Source organism: Anas platyrhynchos, chromosome 10 (genome assembly GCF_047663525.1).
Source record: "Anas platyrhynchos isolate ZD024472 breed Pekin duck chromosome 10, IASCAAS_PekinDuck_T2T, whole genome shotgun sequence".
NCBI lineage: Eukaryota > Metazoa > Chordata > Aves > Anseriformes > Anatidae > Anas > Anas platyrhynchos.
In genome coordinates, this window is record NC_092596.1 from 15,514,554 (window position 1) to 15,525,328 (window position 10,775).

Below are 10,775 nucleotides of genomic sequence, written 5' to 3' on the forward strand. Positions count from 1 at the left end.
ATGGTGACTGAGGGAAAGGCATGGGAAAGAGTGCTGATGCTCCTCAGAAAAATCCATTTTCTTCTTCCTTCTTCTCAGGGGCCCAGAGCCATCCCAGGTCTGGGAGACTGTGTAAGAACAATTTGTTTGTACAGGGAATGGCAAGATGCAAGAGCACTGCCGGGGTAAACTGAAAGAGAGTGCCAAGAGAGGAGTATATTTCAGGCACCAACGTGAAATGGGTTGTAGTTTTGCTTCTCTACCTTGCTACCTAACTGTAACTGCATGTATCAGTGGAGAAGAAAACCATGGCAACAGAAACTTAGTTCATACTTTAATTTATTGCCATCGAGATATTTGCCAAGTGCCAACTCCCTGGGAAAAAATGTATTTTTCATCAGCACTACACAGAAATTAGCATCAGAAGAATTAATGCACTTAATAACTGTCATGAAACACTTAGAAAAGTGCCTGAGACATGAAGACAACTGTATTTATGAGTCCCTTCAACCTCTAGCAAACATCAGCTAACTGGATAAATGTCAATGCAAGTTTGAATCATGATTTAGTGTCATTTTAAATCTAAGTGAAGCAAGGGTTTTCTTTATTTAGCTAACACTGGAAGTGACATAATGAAAAAAGGACAAAAGCTCCTGTTTGTGCTGCAGATCTCTCAGCCTTAAACCTAGAAGGTGAGGGCATTTCCCAAATGGGTCAAGGCATAAAGGAATGTGACTATTTTGCATCCAGAAGAGAATGAGTGCCTAAAATAAAGAATAGAGATGGAACCATTTGGATCCCTTAGCCTTGGGACTCACCTCACCAACTTTCCTCCTCCATGGGATATCTGCTGGCATTGCTGTGTGAGCACCTTCCATCCAGGAGAGCTCTGGAGGACTGCATGCAGTGAGCCTCCTGCTGTGTCTCAGGTGGCAAAGCAGCAAAATGGAAAATTTGTGGGTGTCTCTAGGAGATGCAGGACTGAGTGTTCCAAGCCCAATCTGACATTCTGTTCCTTGGCCCAACCACAAGGTTATCCTCCTGCCACCCCACAATCCCAACAGCACAACTTCTCCACATCAGTTTGGTACTTCCTCTCCCTCCATATCACAGTTTTCTAATTTGCAGTGACAGAAAACAAGCAACAAGCTGCCCAGAGCATCTCCAGGCTTTACATTCTTATCTCGAGAGAGTCTGTGTTTGGTTTTGGCCCAGGGACAGAAAGAAGTAACATTTTTCCCAACACTAATGCTGAATCATAGGTAAATGTATATTTAATGCATTAAATACACAACAAACAAACTTCAAATACAATTAAGATCACTACGGGTAGCACTGTATTTTTAAAGGACAATCTCTGTTGTTTTTGTTGTTGTTATTTCATATACATATTTCAATAAAATATTTTATTATTTATATATAAATATACACATATGGCTATATATTTATATATATTATATATATTCTTATATATATATATTATACTGTGTTGCCAACAGATAGCAACACCTACTGTAAGACTTGCAACACAGAACTGTGTCCTGGGTTTACTTTCAGAGCCTACAGAGACTTTAGGAAATTTGGGATGTTATGGGCCTGTTTTCACATCTCAAGCAACAGCTTGTTCAAAGATTTCTAGAGGATGGTGTTTTCAGATACCTCCTAATTTGGAACCAGACTTCCTCCTCCACATTATTAAACACCATTTCCTTACCATGAAGGCTGTATTGATGAAATTCATTCTATGTATTATTTTGCAAGCTTGTAACAAACTGACCACTTCATTCAACCTCACGGTTTTAGTAGGGAACACTACTTAGTACCACATTGAAAATGGCATATTTATTATGAGAAAAATAGCAACTGATTCATTGTTCAGCTGATGGGAGGAATTGTTTCTATCACTGCATGATTCATCTTGATTCATCCCACGCCTGGAATGATGGAGGAATAATTTAAAGTGACCTGTACGTATCGGTAAGCCCTAAACTAACAGCAGCCACAGGGCATTATCACCATGGGCAGCTGAGGAAAGTCTCTGCTTTGTATACATTGATGATGGACAAAAGCAAAATGTGTGGATACGTCAGCTTCATAGTAACAATACTGAAAAGATGAAAACAGTTATTGAAACAGAGGATGTTCTCTCATTCAGAGTTTGTTGTGGAAAGCCAGCTCTCAAGGGAGAAGGTAGAGAAGAAGCAAGCTAGAGAAAAGGAATCAAATTTTTTATTGTAGCCAAAGCAAGATCTGTGCAGGGAAAGAGTGAAAAAAATAACCTGCTACATGTGCTGATGAGACAAATAGGACAGGGAGTCCTATTTGGACATTTGGATCCTATTTGGATCTGTCCTATTTAGGACAGATCATCCTAAAATAGTGAAAAGCCTGGTGTGTGCCTGCTTGCACATAAGGCAAGCAGAGAATAGGTAATAAAATGAGAAACAGGCAAGCCTAAAGTAAATACAGGGAAAAGGGAGAGAGAGAAGAACTGTAACACAAAGCAGATACTCCAGGACCCAGTAACTCTGGAAACCATAAGATAGGGATGATAACAGCAGCCAGGTAAACAATCCAAAAACCAGAAGGGCTCAGGTGCCCTGATAGTGTGGGGTAGCAGGGGTGACCTTATAGAAATCACAGATTATTTGCCACAGAGCACCATTTCTTTTGGGATCCTGGGATGACCCAAAGTGCTTCATGAGACACTAAGACATGGTCATATTGTTCCTATGGCACAGCTTTATTGTGTCCAGGAACAAGGAGCTCGATACCAGTGTTCCAGTGTGCTGTGGTGCCAAGCAGGACACATGCAGAGCTGCCCTGTGGAATGGACCAGATTATAGATTCACTAAGTGAATACTCTGAAACACTGTAATTGCTATATGGGATGCATTATTGCAATATGAGGGTTTTAATGGAGAGTTAAGAGCAGTGCTGACCTTTAAATACCCTACACATTCTAAGGCTGCACTAGATGATTTTACACCAAGTTTTTATTAGCATTATAAGTAAATGAGTTATTATCATTCATGAATTCTGTAACAGTCAATTTGTTTCTCTGCCCAGAGCCTTGAAGTGCCTATTTCACAATTTCTTAGAGATGTAACCATAGGAACTAAGTGGTTGCCAACATAAACCTTCATAATTAATGATGATAAGCTTTCACCCTATTGAGTGATACTGAAATGTATACAGAGCCGATGAAATGCACCTCAAGGGCCATGGGGCCCTAAAGGCAGCAGTACATTGACTTACTGTATGTAAAACTTACGCACTGCCTGAGTGACTGCATTGGCTCAGCTGTGCATTTTTGAAACTCCCACAAAGACGCATGCTGTGAAATGGAAGAACATGAAGGCAGATTTTCTGCCCTGGAAAGCAGAGATCCCTCTGAGCTGTAATGGAGAGCAAAGCAGTGCCCCTGCCCTGCAAGAATGTGTTTTTTTGTTTTCCAATTTTTATTTTTCCTAATCAGCTAGTGCTGGAGGATAGACAGGTCCACTGCAGATGATCATCCTCAAAGAGGTGTGTGGTTCCTAAACAATATCTTATATTTTCCTAAGAACCTACATGGGGACACAGACATTCCATCCCTTCAAGATTCCCAGTACACTTTCTGGACAATTGCAGCTGCACACAGAGAGCAAGGGGCTCTCTGTTCCAGTGGGATCAGCCCCACAAAAGAAAGGAATGCGGAGCTTGACATTTAAATGTTTTCTGAAGGCAAACAATTGACAGTGGACACAGTGACAGCTTCCTTTCATCTTTGAGGGGTGCTACTATAGAAATATGAAGTGCTTCAGGGGAGAGATGATATAGGCCATGTACACTCCTGTGAATAGATGAACAGACACACCAATTTCTATCTAAGCTGTCTGTATACAGCACCTGGTGTTAAGAAGCCCACATTTTGTTTCTGTGGTGCAATAATCCTAACAGTAAAGAAGCATGTTTGAATATTTAACTTCATTAAGTAAACTACACTGATCCTTTAAACAGGTTGTTGGTTATCTTGAACATCAAAAACACTCCGAATCCTCTATGCTTAAATGTATCCATCTTCAATTTGGTACAGATACACAGGCACTGCCAGATAACATTGTCACAGAAGATAATAGGCTCCCGCTGCTAAATAAACACTTAGAGGAAGATTCACATTTGAATTTTTATTCTGTTGGCTTTAATGAGATGCCATCAGCAGAAGTTTACCCCCATATTTAGATGTCATTAGGTGAAGCTCTTTACAATCATAACAACGGTAAAAATATTCCCAAGAATTTTTAGAATAATTTCTTCTGGAAATAAGCTTTTCTTGCAAACATGCATTTCTTTGCAGGCTTCATGCAGTATTGCATTGGTAGATAAGGAATCACACACAGCAAGGATGGGATAGAGGAATCTCATGGAGTGACCTGGGACACTGTCAACTTGTGGGGCCAGGTGTCCCCCAGCAAGCAGGGGTGCAGGCTGTGCACACATGGTAGCAATGTCCTCTGTCCAAAGCGTTGTAGTCAGCATATAGCTTGAAGCTATTGCAGTTACATTTGGCATGGGCATAGTGTACAGGTCTGGTCACCTAGTCACATAGACAGGAGAGGTTCAGACCTGTTGAGAGTACCCATTTAAAGTGCTTTGATCTCCTTCATGCCCAGGTACACAGACTCCCTCTTGAATCATTTGCAAAGTAGGAATTGCACATGTTCTTGCAACCTACCACTGTTCCTGGGGGTCCTTCTCCATAGCCTATCCTCCTTTCCTCATCATGTGGTATGGAGATTTTAATTAAACAGTAAGTGACCATCATAACCCAATGTTACATAAAACAATACTGCAAGATTCTGCTCTGAGCTGTCATAAACTATTTGTTCCTCATCAATCAGCCCCCAAACTACACAGCATCAGCTAGCAAGAGATGAGCTGTGAGCCTGGCCACTGACACAGAAAGCAGCCCTTGCATCCTCTATTGCTTCCCAACAACATCTGCTCCCAAATGCAATGAAAGGCTAAAACTAGCCAGGTTTACCATTTCTCCTTTCTTTGTCTCCATGTGCTGCTGAATTCAAGTGTGTCCAACTCCACGTCCCTGGGGCCTTGGTAACGTCTTGGGATTTTAGGATCTCCAAAACTAATTTTCTCCTTCATATTCCAGCAGGGATAACTTGGAGGAATAATGATTTGGCCACATATATATTTATATCCTATCACATTATACTCAAAACAACTGCCTCTGGGTACAAAAGAACACATTAAAATGTATGCAAACTAAGTTAGCAAATGTCAGCTAGAGGTCCTAAAAACAAACTGTGCTTCTCAGCCCCTAGGCTAGAAATCTAAATAAACAGATGTTCTTTGCACTGTACCCTGAAGGTTAAACTTAGCCTTTGTTAGACAAACAAGGGACACTGGTACTCTTTTCTATATACATGTATGACGTGCTTATGGCATATATAACTGTGGCTTAGACCATTTGACATATTTCAGCTTAAGGATCTTAACAGAGAAAAGGAAATTATAATACCTCTAGTAGAGGAGGAACAGACAGACTGGGCACAATTAATCAATAAATCAATAAATCTACAATTCAGAAGCATCCACTGAGAGCTATCATCTCCCTGTTTCTATAGCTGCTTTCTATGCAGCTCAGGATCCAAAACAGTTGGAGGAATGATCTTGAAGCCCATTTGGAGCAATGTTTTCCCTCTCTCATCCTGATCTTGGCAGGTTTTCAGATTCCTACAGATGAAAAACAATCTTTTCTAATGTTTGGTAGTTTTATACAATTCCTACCCAAGTAACAAATTTACTTACAAATAACTACATAGACTGAAGGTAGGAATTAGATAACATTTCCAAAGACTATTTTCCTTATTAGCTCAATATAATGTTTACGTGGAAATATATCAAGCCAGGGCTATGATAGCTTCCTGTATCTCTCCTGAGAAGAGGATCTTGGCTTGTGCTGTGAGAATGGGGTTCCCAGAACTTCACATCAGCTCTGTGAACTGCAGACAGCAAAATGGTGACTCTGTGGGCTCTGAAACCTTCACACCTTTGAGGAAGGCAAAAAATCTGAACCACACACTGAATTCCACCCAGAAAACATAATTTGAATATAGTTGTGTGCAGCCAATAGTCACATTTAAATAGTGGGTGTTCAGTTTCTGTTGTTGTGTTACATGTGCTTCTCCACACAAAATGGACCTGTTAAAGTAACAGATACAGGAAAAATTAAGAGGTCTAAGGGCCTGGTGGGTCCTGGTGATTCCCCCAGCTGATGAAGGAAAGTTTTACAGTCTAATGCTTACAAAGGAACTTAAAGAAAATTTCTGAAATGACCTATAGAGAAAAATGCAACTCACCCATAAACAAAAAACTTGAAGAGAAAGTTGGGGAGAATCCTAGCCACTGTGTTGTTTTTCCCTGGAAATTAGTAAAACTAAATATGCCAAAAGACAATTTGCTACTCACAGGTTGGTCAGCAGGGTTTCTACTTTCTCTTGAGCTCTTTTTGGGCTTTGAAATATGAGCTCAAGGCACGTGTTCATCTATTTTTTTTTCCTTCCCCTCCTTCCTCTGCCTCCCCCCTCCCCCCAGGTATTTGCATTTCTTCATATTTCTCTAAGCAGAGCTGCTTAACTCTTTTTATGTCCATGCTTCTGTTCTGTTCTAACTTATTCTGCATGTCTTTGAATTTTTTATCAAATGCAAACTTCTAACCCACGTACACATATATTTTTCCAGTTCAGCAATAAATAACGTGAATATAAGCAGTCCATGTTCCAGCTGTAAAGTGCTGCTTGTGGTAGTGGCTGCCTCCCACATTTGATTGCTTTAATTTACCCATTTCACTTCTCTTCACATAACTAAGTAAATTCTTTTTCTCCCAGGGCCATGCTTGCTGACCTTGGAGATTATTTGATCATGTGGTTCTTTACAGAATGCTTCAAGTTCTGCTAAATTAGTTCCTAATTTTCTCAAGGTCTACTAAAAGACATTTTTTTTACTGAGTATTTTGAGAAGTGGTGCTTTAACCTGTGTACCTGAATGTTCTTATGGTAAGACATGAGAAGTCCCTGGAAGATAGAGGGATGGCTGAAAGGGGTGATCCAGCTTCTTCAGACGATTCATTCTGCTCCATGTCCAGGGACAACAGATCCATTTTGCAAGGAAGAACAGAGGGATGTCATAGTTCCTTCCTTCAAGTGTCTTTTCTCCCATTCCTTTCAACCCCAAGGAGGTCAGGATTGAGGTGGAGGTAGCCTGTCCCTACCCCTAGGTCTCTCTGGATGCTTTGGCACATTCTCCTATGAGCAAGGCGACAAGATAGACTTGAAGACTATATGGGCTTAGTTTTCAAAGGGAACCAGAATAAAATGTATTCTCCACAACCACCCATCATGATGGACCCTATGGCCAGAGGCTGGCCAACACTACAAGGGGAAGGATTGAAGAGCAGGGAGAGCCATAAGGACTGTTATGTTCAATGCAGCTTTGCTAAGATGAGTTACACATCACTAACTAATCCAGAATGACTCTCAAGGTCCACTGTTATTCAGCAGAGGTCAATCAATAGGACTTTTTAATGTTTTGCTATGTTGTTTCAAGAATAATGGATTCAGGTACAGAGACAAGGCCTTGTAAACTGTCTGCAATGAGATACTTTGTATTTGGAAAGTAGAGAACTATGACTGTTGATCATCTAATTAAATTTCAGGCTAAGTTTGCTGTAATTTGATTTACTGATGTGTTCCGAGTGAATCACAAACATTTTGAAATAAGAGGCTAGTATGACAACTGTGCACAATGATACAGAAAATAAAGGACTTCTCTATGCCAATTGGAAATAAATCCACAGTTATTTAAATAAAGGCATGAATTATTTATGGAACTTCTGTAGCACAAAGATGCTGATGCAAACACTATCATAACAGAGAATATAAAAGCAAAACTAAATATGTGACTTAACTGCCAATAATTCTGTAATGTGTCTAAAGGAATAGTACTTTGTTTACTACATTGAGCTGTTCCCCCACACATACAGTGGACAAGAGTTTTCCTGTATTACATTCATGCATCCACTAGACTACATTAATATCCTTGTACTAAATAATTTCTTCCTGGAGCTGAATCAATATTAGTGTTATTATACAGGGAATATATCTGTTGAAAACTTCCAGACAGACTTGCCCTTTTCTACCATAAGATCCATTTATAACAGTTTTAATGTCTTCTACCAACAGTCCACATTTTGTAGGATTAAAAAAAAAAAAAAAAAAAAAAAAAAAAAAAAAAAAAAAGTTGAAAACAATTCAAAAACACAACTTTCAAAGCCATTTTCTATAGGAACAAATTCATCTGTAGTGAGGGTAATTGCTCCTTTTAAAGCACTGTTTCCACTGTTCTGTTGGGAATTATGCTTAAGTGGGGACTGAACTCATCATTTCCTCATTTAAACGTCTGTAAACAGTGTAAGTGCAGGACATTAGGTCTTGATCAGAAATCTCTGCAAAAATGTTCATTGATATTTTGTGCAAATTAAAGCGAGTTCCATTTTGTGTAAAACAGCATTTGAACTCTTTGCTCCTCACAAATGACCTGGAACTGTAGACATTTCTGCTAAATGGTGGTGTTTTGGCTGCCTTGAGCTAGAGTTTAAGGATCATGGTTCATGCAAGGTGTAGTTAAATAACGGTTAAAATCAGTAAATAGGCCTTGGTAGATTCAAAACAGAATCCATGTAAAGGGACATGAACCACACTATGCTCTCTCAGAGTCCCACTACTAGGATTGTATTATATCAATTATAAGCTGCCCTGCAGCTATCATTAAAAGAAATAAAATGATAGCCTAGAGGTGTTGCACTTGATGCATTTGTAGCCCATTTATGCCCATTTGTAACAGGGAATAACTTAAACAATATCCTTATAAAACACAACTTGATTCTGCTTTTAAGAGAAAGAACCAGTCCCCCCCCAGTCCTCACACAAAGGCAAAGCTTCACAGGAGCACATCAGATAAACATAATTTCCAGAGGAGCTCTTAATTGACTGCACTTGTGAAAGATGCATCAAAATGTCCCCAAATGACACATTGTTGCTTTTTCAATTTGCTGACAGTTTGCCTGCAGGTAAACCTCTAGCACACTAATAGTTTTTCTTGGCCAACATAACCAATATAGATTTAGTATCTTTCTTTGCTAAATAAGAGGAACATTAACGATAGCTGCTGGCTAGAAAATTAACCAAGTGAACTCTTCAATTTCTCTGTCCTGTCTGTCTCTCTCATTAATTTTTTATGGAAATCAAAGACTAATTCTGTCTCTCTGCTTGTAATCACATTCAAAACATGCTCATGACTCAGTAATCTGCTTATGAGCATTGCCGTTCTCTGCAGTAACTCTGCAGACACTCACATTTGGGGCGGTCTGAATGCTCACACAGCTTGCAGTTGCCAACATGATTTTTTTTTCCTTGCTGTTTTTGTCATTTTAGACTCTCCCTCCATTATGAAAGCTAACAGCATGAACAGGAAACCCATCAAGCCAAAGTTAGAAGTCATAAGAAGCTATTCACCATGCTGCAAAACTCTGGTAAGCAATTTCTGATGGCTTTATTCAAAAAGTGAAATTGCTGCTGGTGCCTTAACAAAACGGAGCCCAGTCTGAAAGGCCAGATGTGAAATCCCACACTCATTATCTCAATGCAAGGGAAGTCTGATCCAAATTTGATATTTTGGCTTGAGAAAATGCAAATAGCAGAGTTGCTCTGCATACAGAACGTACTGTGAATGAGGTTTTATTTTAAAATTAAACCTGATGCCAACATGTTAACTTTCTGAGCTGTGTTCAGCATCATAATTACCTGCTTCGACCAGTAATAGGTTGCCATCATACAACAGAACTATCCAGCTTGTGGTAGCTCTGCCTGTTGTTATTATTGCTCATTCTGTCCAAACAAAGAGCCTCTGGGGAGGAACTGTGAGCAGATATCCATATGATCTTTTCACCAGCTACTAGAATAAAAAGTGAGCAAGGTGAATTCACATTTAACAGCAATAGAATGACTTGTGTGCTCCTCAGTAAGAAGAGACAAAAGGCAATGAAAAACAAAGGACAAGGAACTGCTCTACGGGATCACAAGGCACACAGATGGGCTTACCATGCTTATCCTTTCAGATACATTTTCATGGCTCAACAACCCAGCTAATTTTACCTAAGAGAGAAATGGTGAAGCAAAGAGATAATAATTCTCTATAAAGCAAACACACTTTTAGTTATAGCCAGATTTTATATCACAAAAATATAAGAGAACAGCACAGAACTTCTTTTCTATTTTTGCATGTAATCCATATAAATAATTTTCCACATTCAAATTATGCACCAAAATCAACTCTTGCAGATGAAATGCATTTATTTATTTATTTATTTATTTATTTATTTATTTATTGTGAATCTGTGGAGAGCACAAAGACATTGCTAGCAGAGTTTGCAGTAAAAACAATTGGAATGTTTCTACTTAAACCTTTACTCTGTACACAATAAACATGCACATATGTATTGCACAGAGCTCTGGTAATGTATTCTAATATTCTCTCATGTTTCCTGCGATCACAGCTCCCAAAGCGTAATATTTTGGAAGAAGCTAATTTGTTATATCATCTAAAGAAAACAAGCACAGCCTTCCTGCTCTGCTCACACAACACATAAAAGCAGAAAGAATTTCTCTATCCTAAAGAATGATCTTTGAGTTGCCTAAAAATAAGCTTTGAGAAGCATGTGGAAATAAACACCACAA